General features: G+C 55.0%; 1 protein-coding gene across 6 annotated transcripts in view; it reads left to right on the forward strand.

Moving 5' to 3' along the window:
- Positions 1-12,555, forward strand: part of LOC116955741 (rho GTPase-activating protein 7-like) — a 212,098-nt gene that overhangs the window by 148,174 nt on the left and 51,369 nt on the right. The window contains exon 1 of one of the 6 annotated variants that reach the window (XM_032977015.2): positions 1,698-1,837. The exons of the other annotated variants lie outside the window; for them this stretch is intronic. The gene's annotated coding sequence lies outside the window, so the exon portion shown is untranslated. Of the gene's footprint in view, positions 1-1,697; positions 1,838-12,555 lie in introns of those variants that run through there. 6 annotated transcript variants of the gene reach the window in all.

Here is a 12,555-nt window from a genome sequence, read left to right on the forward strand (position 1 = left end):
ACGCCCGCGTTTCGTTGGGGCTTTCCCTGAAGGCGTCCGCGCCACCTGCGCAACGTTCCCCCGGAATCTCCAGCAATGTGAAGGATCCAGCCGGCCGACGGGATTACCGTGGTCCGCAGTGACATTTTCCAGAAATACCTTCGGCCCGGTTACACATTAACCACTCGCAAATCTGCCCAGGCCCGCTGGTACAGAGGTTTAACGCTTAAATGAAGGTGAAATCAATTCTAGATTTGAAGCTTTCGTGGCTGCAAGGATCCATACTCTTTGGTTCTATTTGGTAAAGTCACGTAGGTAAAAAATGATTTTTGCTTTATTTTTTACCTACGTGACGTTACCGAATAGAACCAAAGAGGAAGGTGAAATCGTTTGCACTCCGAGGGCCAACGCGCGTGTTGGCTGTCTCGTCTCGTAGCTAGGACAGATCTGAGTGGAACACCTCCTCAGCCGAGCAGGCTTCTTTAGAACTGCTCGTTGTGTTTAGTTTGCCGTTGAAGGTTGAGCGCGTGGGTATCAAAGGGCTTGCTGTGTGCGACTTCGTGAGGGACGTTCTCGAGATTCGACGTTTCCCATGATTCGCTGGACTTCTCCGGAGGGTTGCGGCAACCGCAGCAGCGGCCAACTGGACGGGGACACTGACCCACACCAACCCTGGCTGACCCACGCTGACCCACGCTGACCCTCTCTGACCCACGCTGACCCTGGCTGACCCACGGCGACCCACGCTGACCCTCTAACCCACGCTGACCCATGCCGACCCACGCCGGCTCACGCTGACCCATGGTGACCCTCCGACCCACGCTGACCTTGGCTGACCCACAGCGACCCAAGCCGACCTCTGACCCTCGCTCACCCACGCCGACCTCTGACCCACGCTGACCCTCGCTCACCCACGCCGACCTCTGACCCACGCTGACCCACGCCGACCCACGCCGACCCTCGCTCACCCTCTGTGACCCACACTGACCCACGCCGCGGGGCTCATCGCGTCCCCGACGGAGAGCGACTCTCGGAGCGGGCGTCGTCGTTCTTGCGAAACAATTTCCCAATCGGGAGATGAGATCCTCCCCCGGCCGCCGGCCGCGGCTGCCCCCGTCGGCTCGCTGCCGATTTCCTGTCTCACATTACGTGGGGGATATTTCACCCCCGCGGCACGCTTTTGCCCGCGGCACGCTTTTGCCCGCGGCGTGCCGCGACAACGCCTCCGCCGCGCTCAACCCGACGACGCCTCGGCGCTCGCCGCCGCCCGCGAGCCGAGCGGCTTCCTTCGGCGGGACGGGGAACGCCGGGATCGACCTTGGGCTCCACGTCGCGGCCCCGACGGTTTTCCGACCGGGTGCCGACGTTGGCCAGGCCCAACCCTGGACTTTTCGCCGACCGCGGGGGGTGCGCGGCCACCGTTGGCACCGGTGCCCATTTTTATTTATCTCGTGGCGCTTCGATTGCCCAGGCAAACGTCACGAGCCCATTGTCAGGAGCGTCCTAACCAACATCCACGCACGCACGCACGCGTCAGCTGCGGCAGTTCGCAGCGCAGGGATGCCCAGGCCCCCCCCCCCCCCCCCCCCGTGAGATTGACGTGAGCAGCTGCGGCCGGCAGCACCCGGAGTGGGGCCCGCGCCCGGAGAGGAGGAGGGGGGGTGGTGGTGGTGGTGGTGGGGAGTGGGGAGCATTTGGCGGCCGCGAGTGCCGTTCTGGGCATTCGCGGCACCACGGCGGCACGGCACGGCACGGGGCGGCGGCGGTTCGCGCGGCGACGGAGCGACGGAGCGAAGGACGGGGGGGGAATCTGCCCCGACGCCGAGTGGACGTCTCTTAGGGCGGCTTGCGGCTAGAGGTGGGTGTCGTGCTCCGTGCCGGGAGGAGGAGGAGGAGTGGGGGGAGCGGGAAGGCGAAACGCGGTGGAGACGGACGGACTGGGGGGCCGCAAATGCAGCGGCACACGACAGCGGGGGTGAACCGTGTGTGTGTGTGTGTGCGTTGTGTGTGTGCGGTGTGTGTGTGTGGTGTGTGTGTGCGGTGTGTGTGCGGTGTGTGCGGTGTGTGTGTGTGCGCGCTGTGTGTGTGCGGTGTGTGTGCGGTGTGTGTGCGTTGTGTGTGCGTTGTGTGTATGTGTGTGCGGTGTGTTTGTGTGCGGTGTGTGTGCGTTGTGTGTGTGCGTTGTGTGTGTGTGTGGTGTGTGTGTGTGTGTTGTGTGTGTGTGCGGTGTGTGTGCGTTGTGTGTGTGTGGTGTGTGTGTGTGCGTTGTGTGCGGTATGTGTGCGTTGTGTGTGTGTGGTGTGTGTGTGTGCGTTGTGTGTGTGTGTGTGCGGTGTGTGTGTGTGTGCGTTGTGTGTGCGATGTGTGTGTGTGTGTGGTGTGTGTATGTGTGTGCGATGTGTGTGTGCGGTGTGTGTGCGGTGTGTGTGCGTTGTGTGTGTGTGTGGTGTGTGTGTGTGCGGTGTGTGTGTGTGTGCGGTGTGTGTGCGGTGTGTGTGTGTGTGCGGTGTGTGTGCGTTGTGTGTGTGTGTGCGGTGTGTGTGTGTGCGGTGTGTGTGTGTGCGGTGTGTGTGTGTGTGCGTGTGCGGTGTGTGTGTGCGCGGTGTGTGCGCGCGCTGTGTGTGTGCGTGCGGTGTGTGTGCGTTGTGTGTGTGCGGTGTGTGTGCGGTGTGTGTGCGTTGTGCGTGTGCGGTGTGTGTGTGCGCGCTGTGTGTGTGCGTGCGGTGTGTGTGAGTGCGTGCGGTGTGTGTGTGTTGTGTGTGTGTGCGGTGTGTGTGTGCGGTGTGTGTGTGCGCGGTGTGTGTGTGTGCGCTGTGTGTGTGCGCTGTGTGTGTGCGGTGTGCGCGCGCTGTGTGTGTGTGCGTGCGGTGTGTGTGTGTGCGTGTGTGCGGTAGTGTAGTGGTTAGCGCGCTGTGCTATAAACCCGGCAACCCGGGTTCGATTTCCGCTCACGGCCAACACCAGTAACGATTATCTGAACCGGTCCCAGGGCTCCTCTAAGTCGACTCAGTCTCAAATGAGTACCTTGTGCGGTGTGTAAACATCGCCACTAGGGAGACAAAGGCGGCCGAGGGCGTGGTGCTGGCCACCCACCCCCATCGTGTGCCGTGCCGGCCTTCGTAGGTGCTGCTACTCGCGAACAGCACTTGCCCCAACATTCTGTTAAAGACTACAGAGGGGATCTTTGTCTCTATGTGTATGTACGTATGGGGAGCGGTGGGGCAGTGGTTAGCACCGCACACGAGGGTGTGGGTGGCCAGCACCACGCCCAGCCTTTGTCTCCCCCAGTGGCGATGTTAACACACCGCACCAGGTACTCCTTAGAGGCTGAGTCGACTTAGGGGAGGCCCAGGACCGGTTCGGATTATAATCGTCACCGACGTTGGCCGTGAGCGGGAATCGAACTCGGGTCGCCAGGTTCGTAGCGCAGCGCGCTAACCGCTACTACACCACCGCTTCAACGTACACACATGCATACGTGCACGCGCGTGTTCGCACATTCGGGGTAATGAAACTGGATTAGCCTCCCCGATGCCAGGACCCCACTGACACAAAGTCCTAAGAGACCCCCCCCCGCCCCTGCCCGCTTAATGAAGGTGCGTGGCAGTATAATTTCCTGCCACAGCAACTTTGCGTGAACACACGTTGGGAGGGCGCATCACGGCAACCAGGGGCCTGGGTTCGACTCCCCATTCGGGGGGGAGTGCCTTGCCCCGCCCTTCGCTCTGCGTGGGTTTCCCTGCCGTTCTCTGGTTTCCCTCGGCTGCTAAAAATAAGCGTACCGTGCGATGGCCAAAACAATCGTCCAAAATGCTGAACAGATCCCCTCGCCACGCGATTTGGACGACGCAGCAGCAGCAGCGACTACGGCACCACCTTGACTGCGAAAACTTCGCAGGACCCTCTCCTGGAAGAGAGGCTTGGGGCTCGGACTTGCCTGGGTCTGGCTGTCACGTGTTTAAAAATACTAAATACGTGATGATAATCATCATCATTATCATGTAACCTCGTCTCTTGCAGCCTTTGAAGTGGCACCCACGTTTTGTACTTTAGTCCCGTCGAATTTTCTCGGCAATCTGTCCTGACCATCGATGCTTTAACTCGTACAACCTCCTCCCTCCTCCTCCTGAAACCCCCTCAGAGTGCCCTTTGTCAGCACAAGCAACATTGTAAACACCGCCCGCGTGACGTGACTTGAGAGACGGAGGGACACGAGGATTTGAGAACATGCCCACGCTAGAGACGCCGCAATGTTGTTGACTCTTCAGCGGGCTTGGGCAGGACACATTGTACACACACACACGATCATACATTTATTATTATTCTGCTTGTGTGTACGTTGAACTTCTGTCGAACCCCGGGGGGGGGGGGGGGGTCAATGACGACGAGATCAAGACAGAGAAAGCGGTTCTAAAAGAAGTGAGTCTTCAATTTACATTTAAAAGCGCATGGCTCCCAGCGGCTTCCTAATGTCGGATGGAGGCAGAGCGCGTTCCAGACGGCCGCGGATGCGCGTCCGAAAGCGTCGCTCGGTGCGCCGAACACCGTCTTCTCCTCGACGGTTTGCCGGGAAAGCGTCACGGCAACTCGCTTTCAGGAGTGGGAGGCCCTGTCACGTTGCCTCGGTCGGGGCGGTCGTGGGCGGTCGGGGGGGGTGGGTCTCTGAATTCCGACCGGGGTTCTTAACGCCTCGCCGTGAGCCAAGCAGACGGCGCTCGCGACCTGTTGCGCCGATTTCCGCGGCCACTGCGAACGTTCAATGTGTGCTTACTTCACGGTCAGCTGTGGATTGTCACCGGGGGGGGGGGGTGGGGGGCTACGCGGGAAGGGATCCATGACGCGGATGAAACCGAAGCGCCAAGTGGCGGGGTGCCGAGGCGTATTTATCGATCGCCACGGAAAAACCGGAGGTTGGCTGGAGACGCAGGACGCACCGTCTGTGTGCTGATTGGTTATTGGAGCCATCGGTCATCTCGCGGTAGTCTACCTTCACGATGGTGCCTGCTGCTGTACATTTTGAGTCTGTGTCTCTCGCTCTGTTCCTCATCATCATCACGGTGGCTAGGAGATGTTAACCACCTCGCCTGGTATACAGGAGATCGTGGGGTTCGATTCCAACCCTGACGATGGCTGCAGTATAATTGAAGTCTGCGTGTCTCTCTCTCATCATCATCATCATCACGGTGGCTAGGAGATGTTAACCACCTCGCCTGGTATGCAGGAGGTCGTGGGTTTGATCCCAGCTTGGGCGCCTGCTGTGTATTTGAAGTCTGCGTGTCTCTCTCTCATCATCATCATCATCACGACGGCTGTGAGATGTTAACTACCTCGCCTGGTTCACAGGCGATCGTGGGGTTCGATCCCGACCCTGACGACGCCTGCAGTATATTTGAAGTCTGCGTGTCTCTCTCTCATCATCATAATCACGGTGGCTAGGAAATGTTAACTACCTCGCCTGGTATACAGGAGATCGTGGGGTTCGATCCCGACTGACGATGCCTGCTGTATACTTGAAGTCTGCGTGTCTCTCTCTCGCCGTGGTCTCGTGGATGTTTCTCCGGGTCCTCCGCTTTTTCCCCTCCACATTTAGAATCGACGTCACACGTCCAGGGTTATTTGGCCGCTGCCATGAATTTCCGCGTGACGACGATGACGACGATGATGAGCCACCACTTCATTGAGCTGTCATTTGTGACTGCCGGGTCGCTTCTGAATAAAGAGTTACATAGCACCTCAGTGGGGCCTTACCTGGTAAGATAAAAACTAGTTTGTAGTGTAGTAGTTTAGAGTTATCTGGTTAACTTGTCGTCTGTCTGGTTGTCAAGTTAACTAGTTATCTGGTTAACTAGTCGTCTGTCTAGTTGTCAAGTTAACTAGTTATCTGGTTAACTACTCATCTGTCTAGTTGTCAAGTTAACTAGTTATCTAGTTAACTAGTCGTCTGTCTGGTTGTCAAGTTAACTAGTTGTCTAGTTAACTAGTCGTCTGTTTGGTTGTTAGTTCGTCCAGCGCGGTTAATCCACAACCTGTCCCCTCCCGCTGGGAGAGACGTCACAGCGCCACACCACGAGCAGGGCACCTCCACCTGGAGTTAGCACGAGGGGGAGTGAATGGTGAGTGAGTGACCAACACACCCACACACTGCGGGGTGGGTGTGGGGGTGCCGTGAGTGACCCAACACACACACTGTGGAGCCGGGGGTCGAGGTGGGGGCAGTGGTGCCATGTCCCCGCAGCCCCACCGCCACCAAAAAACCAAAACACACGAGAGCCACTTTCAAAGTGGCAGTCAGCCGGCTAATGCCAAGATTCCAACTCTCGAATTACCGCGCCGGTCTCGAGGTGCGGCCCTGCCAGCGCCGTCTTTTCCCTCTCGCCGCGCTCTCCGGCGTTGTTATTTCCATTATTACTTTTTCGTTCTGCTGCTGCTGCTGTTGTTGATGTTGTTGCTGTTTTGGCGTCCCCCCGCATCGCCGTGTTTTGTCTATCGCCGAGGTACAAAGACAAAGATCCCAACCCCCCCCCCAACCCCCCCCGGCATAGCTCTAACGGACTGCCGGGGGGCAAGTGCCGTTCACGAGCAGCGCCTAACGAAGAGAGCGGGTGGGGTGGCCGGCGACAGGGCCCGGCCGCCTTTGTCTCCCCAGTGGCGATGTTTATTGTCCACCGCAGCCGCGCGCCTCCGGACGAGCACGGTTGGTGGCTACGGGCGGTGCGGAAGAAGTTTAAAAAAAAATACGAAATCAACATCCTCACCCGGGATAGCCTTGCATGTATTATGACCGCATGTTTGCGTTAGGGGGTTTTTGACCATACTTCACCATGCCGGTCAATGTGGGTTGGCGAAGGGGGTAGAAGGGGGCACGAGAGCGGCTCGCAGACATCAATCGACAATTTCCTGGCCTTGGCCAGGAATTGAACTTGGCTTGCCGGGTGTCAGAGTTCAGTCACGGTTATAAACACCCCGCATCGCCGCTCCCGCACGCACGCCAGGAGATGATGAACGACCGCGTAGCTTTCAATCAAGTTTGCTTGCGGGCTGCATCCTTGACGTGCGCCCTCTTTGTATCCCCGACGCCGCTGTCGATGCCACTGTGAGCACGGGGCAATTGCTGAGGCCGTAAAAAAATAACTGCACCTCTCAGCAGGAGTAGCAGAGGCGTCCACGGGCAGGGCCAGAGCTAAATATTACTGTGGGAAATTTAAACTATTAGTAACACTATAACTAAAACTATTACTAAAACTACGACTAACACTTACTGGACCTATTACTAAAACTATTACTAACGCTATTACTAAAACTATTACTAATACTTACTAAAACTATTACTAAAACTAGTACTAAAACTATTAATAACACTTACTAAAACTATTAATAACACTTACTAAAACTATTACTAACACTATTACTAAAACTATTACTAATGCTATTACTAAAACTATTATTAACAATTACTAAAACTATTATCAACACTTACTAAAACTATTACTAACGCTATTACTAAAACTATTATTAACACTTGCTAAACTATTATTAACACTTACTAAAACTATTACTAAAACTTTTAATAACACTTACTAAAACTATTACTAACACTATTACTAAAACTATTACTAAAACTAGTATTAACACTTACTAAAACTATTACTAACACTATTACTAAAACTATTACTAAAACTATTACTAACACTATTACTAAAACTATTATTAACACTACTACTAAAACTATTACTAAAACTATTAATATCACTTACTAAAACTATAACTAACACTATTACTAACACTATTACTAACACTGTTACTAAAACTATTACTAAAACTATTACTAACGCTATTACTAAAACTATTCTTAACGCTACTACTAAAACTATCACTAAAACTATTACTAACGCTATTACTAAAACTATTACTAACACTATTACTAAAACTATTACTAACACTACTACTAAAACTATTATGAACACTTACTAAAATTATAACTAAAACTATTACTAAAACTATTACTCGCGCTATTACTAAAACTATTACTAAAACTACGACTAAACTATTTTTTTTATTTTACCAGTGAAGGACCGGCTGGCGTGCTATGTACTAGCTCTTCTTTCAGAAGCGACCTGGCCATCACAAATGATAGCTCAATGGAAAGTGGCTTATCGTCGCGTGGACATTTATAGCGGGCAAATACTCGCGACGTTGACTCCACACGCGGAGGGAAAACCCGGAGAGAAATCCACGTGACTACAGGGAGAGAGAACATGCAAACTTTGAATATATGGGCGTCAGGATCGGGATCGATCCCACGACCTCCTGTATACCAGGCGAGGTAGTTAACATCTCCTAGCCACCGTGATGATGATGATAGAGAGAGAGAGAGGCAGACTCCAAATATACAGCAGCCATTGTCAGGATCGGGATCGATCCCACGACCTCCTGGATACCAAGCGAGGTAGTTAACATCTCCTAGCCACCGTGGCTAAGTTGAATTGGGGGAGGAACAGGTCTGGCTGCGATGCCGGTTATCACCGTTGTCACGCATCGCGGTTGACGAGTTTCCACAGTTCGGCCACACGTCCATCCATGCACCCACACACGTCCGTCCGTGCACCCACACACGTCCATCCATGCACCCACACACGTCCGTCCGTGCACCCACACACGTCCGTCCGTGCACCCACACACGTCCGTCCGTGCACCCACACACGTCCATCCATGCACCCACACACGTCCGTCCGTGCACCCACACACGTCCGTCCGTGCACCCGCACAGCCCTTTTGCGGGTAGAATGATCGCCATGAGACATTTGCGGCGCGGTCAGGCCCCTCGTCCAGCGGCGGAGTGACAACCCATCGGGTGGCGTGGCGATCGGGAGAGACTTTTGCGTCATCACCGCCCCGGGCGGTGGGTAGCGGCGGGGGGGGGGGGGGTAGGGGACGGTTGGGAACGATGCCGGGGACGCCGCGCGCCGGTCGCCCACGCGGGCAGCCCCGCGAACTCCGTCGCCTCGCGGACGCAGCGGCGTCGCTGGAGAGGTTTTTTTGTTTTTTAAAGCCGTGGCGGCTTTTTTCCCCCCGCCCTAGCGCCACGGCTTTCTTCCTCCGCCCGCCGCATCGCTGCGTCTCAGGAATGGAGGAGGAGGGGGTCGGTTTCATTTTGCAAGACGTAATCACGGCGGCAATCGCCACGAGAGGTGGCCTCCTCTCGCGGACTCTCGCTGGGCTAGCAAACGGACCCGTGCCGGAGCCACGGAGCCGGCACAGCCGGCGCTCCGTGACCCCGGTAGCCGCCGTTGATTAGGATTGGATTCGTAGCCGGTGCGGTGAGCTTTGAAGACTTCGGCCCAGTTGAGGTAATGATGACCGCTCGGAAGCCACATCGTCGTAATCAGCCACGGTCCAACGCGCACTGGTGGATATGAAAGGCGATTTCCAAGTGGTTGTGAATATTATCAGATTCATTCTGTTGAATACATTTATAAGGCAAGCAGTTGGGGCTAAGCTGACCCGACTCGCGACACGGCAGCCGAGGTTTCAAACCTTTCACCAATTTTTGTTTTTACTTTCTTCAAGCAGAACGGTGAGCTTTGAAAATTGTCATGCGCGGTTTAACACGGCGGAGCTTGAAAGAGTGGCAGCCTACAGCCAGCAGGGTCAGGGTGACGGTTTCGGGGTTAAGGTCACACCACCGGCTCCATTCGGGTTGGGATCGTCTCAGCTATGGCTTGTTCCAGTAAACGTGTACGTACATAAGTTCAACACGTCGTAGTAGTTAGTAGTGGTTTTCGCGACCAAATATGATCCATGATAGCAGTGCCGGATTATCTTAGTAGCAAAAGTAGCTACATATGCTACGGGCCCCGCGCTTTCACGGGCCCCGCGCCAAATGCTTTCAAGCTATCAATTCCGGTTCAGTGATTATGCACTTGCTCTATTACTGTAGTACTATACCGCCTTCAACTTTTACGAACGACTGGGTGTTTAAGGTTAGCGATTTGTCGTGTTATTTGGCTGTATAGCAAATGAAAAAATCCAATTACTTTACTATGCAATTTCAACATTTGTGTTTTAATATCAATGTTTTTTTTTATTTAGGGCCCCTTTATAACATATGCTACAGGCCCCGCACTAGCTTAATCCGGCATTGCATAATGGAGGTTGTTTTTGGGGTAAGATCGCGTAAATATAAATGTGTCCGTTAGACCCGCCGCCACCCGACACGGCCAATCAATTAGTAAGGGCTCCTCAATGCCAGAGCGGATTTCTGCTCGTCTCCTGTTTACAGCGCTGAGCCAGTGGTGGAAATTTCACGTTGCTACGATGGGTAGGGAGGGGGTGGCGAGTCATGGCATAGGTCACCTGACACGTGTCGCCCACGTCTGCGTGTGACGCTGTGTCCGCTCGCACTTCCGAATCCCTTTGGAACTTTGTTTTCGTAGCGTGCGCGTGTGTGCGCGAAGCGACACTCATTTGTCACTGTTGGCAACGTATTCAGGAGCCGAGGGCTGCTGTTGCTGCTGTTGGGCCACGACGAGAGAGAGGGAAGGGAGGGAGAGCTTCAGCTGAGAGAGGGGTAGAGGGATAGGTAGAGAGAGAGACTTTTGACTTTTAAACAACTTTTATTGCCGCCAGCAGCAACAGCACTGGAGGCGATTCCGATACGAAACACACAAAGTCACCAGCAACACAAATTAAAACAAACGCTATAAATCCACGCGCTGTGGCGCTGAATGCACCGCGCACAACACGAAATAAAAGCCACGTGGTGGTGGTGGTGATCATCGCGCACGCCACGTTGACGAGCGAGCGCTTCAGAACGTGAACACGTGGATGCCGTCCACGCTGGTACAGAGAGGGGCTTGTCCGGCCCCACAGCGTTCGAGGACGTCGCGCTGCACATCACCGACACGTGTGTGTGGTACGTGGCGTGCTCCAGCCAGAGCCGCGCTTAGAGCAAGGCTCCACGAACACTGGAAGCAGCACAGAGCAGCCGTCAGTGTCACCTTGCAGCATCTTTTTTCCTCGTTCTTTACACCGCCAACTTCGCCTGAGCACAGAGAAAGAGGTAGAGAGAGAGAGAGAGGCAGAGAGCGAGAAGGGAGAGGAGGGAGAGGAGGGTTCAGCGTTGTGCAGCCGCTCGCGACGTGGAAGGGGACGCGCGCGTTGGCAAATCCGTGAAGTGACGAGGGAAGCGGCGCTCGTTTCATCAGCTCCCCTCCCCGCCGGGGTTGAAGGAGCGCGTGGGGACGGCACACGGCTGGGGGAGGCGGCCTGAGGTTCCGTTGTGTGACCGCATCCTCACCCCTGGGGAGACAAAGGCGGTCGGGCGCGGTGCTGGCCACCCCCGCCACCCCCTCGTGTGCCGTGCCGGCCTTCATAGGTACTGCTGCTGCTGCTACTCGCGAACAGAACTTGCCCCCGACAGTCTGTTACAGGATATACGGGGGATCTTTCTCTTGTGTGTGAGTGCAGTGTGTGTGTGTGAGTGCAACAGTGTGTGAGTGCAGTGTGTGTGATTGCAGCAGTGTGTGAGTGCAGTGTGTGAGTGCAGTGTGTGTGAGTGCAGCAGTGTGTGAGTGCAGTGTGTGTGCAGTGTGTGTGAGTGCAGCAGTGTGTGAGTGCAGTGTGTGTGCAGTGTGTGTGAGTGCAGCAGTGTGTGAGTGCAGTGTGTGTGAGTGCAGTGTGTGTGAGTGCAGTGTGTGTGAGTGCAGCAGTGTGTGTGTGTGAGTGCAGCAGTGTGTGAGTGCAGTGTGTGTGTGTGCAGCAGTGTGTGAGTGCAGTGTGTGCAGCAGCGTGTGTGAGTGCAGTGTGTGAGTGCAGCAGTGTGTGTGCAGTGTGTGTGAGTGCAGCAGTGTGTGAGTGCAGTGTGTGAGTGCAGTGTGTGTGAGTGCAGTGTGTGTGAGTGCAGTGTGTGTGTGTGCAGCAGTGTGTGAGTGCAGTGTGTGTGCAGCAGCGTGTGTGAGTGCAGTGTGTGAGTGCAGCAGTGTGTGTGCAGTGTGTGTGAGTGCAGCAGTGTGTGAGTGCAGTGTGTGTGTGAGTGCAGCAGTGTGTGAGTGCAGTGTGTGTGCAGTGTGTGTGAGTGCAGCAGTGTGTGAGTGCAGTGTGTGTGTGTGAGTGCAGTGTGTGTGAGTGCAGCAGTGTGTGAGTACAGAAGTGTGTGCAGTGTGTGTGAGTGCAGCAGTGTGTGAGTGCAGTGTGTGTTAGTGCAGCAGTGTGTGGGTGCAGTGTGTGTGAGTGCAGCAGTGTGTGTGTGTGCAGCAGTGTGTGTGAGTGCAGCAGTGTGTGTGTGCAGCAGTGTGTGAGTGCAGCAGTGTGTGAGTGCAGCAGTGTGTGAGTGCAGTGTGTGTGAGTGCAGCAGTGTGTGAGTGCAGTGTGTGTGAGTGCAGCAGTGTGTGAGTGCAGTGTGTGTGAGTGCAGCAGTGTGTGAGTGCAGTGTGTGTGCAGTGTGTGTGAGTGCAGCAGTGTGTGAGTGCAGTGTGTGTGCAGCAGCGTGTGTGAGTGCAGCAGTGTGTGAGTGCAGTGTGTGTGCAGCAGCGTGTGTGAGTGCAGCAGTGTGTGAGTGCAGTGTGTGTGAGTGCAGCA

Source organism: Petromyzon marinus, chromosome 61 (genome assembly GCF_048934315.1).
Source record: "Petromyzon marinus isolate PM22_M1 ecotype Great Lakes invasive population chromosome 61, UKy_Petmar_22M1.pri1.0, whole genome shotgun sequence".
In the NCBI taxonomy this organism is placed as follows: domain Eukaryota; kingdom Metazoa; phylum Chordata; class Hyperoartia; order Petromyzontiformes; family Petromyzontidae; genus Petromyzon; species Petromyzon marinus.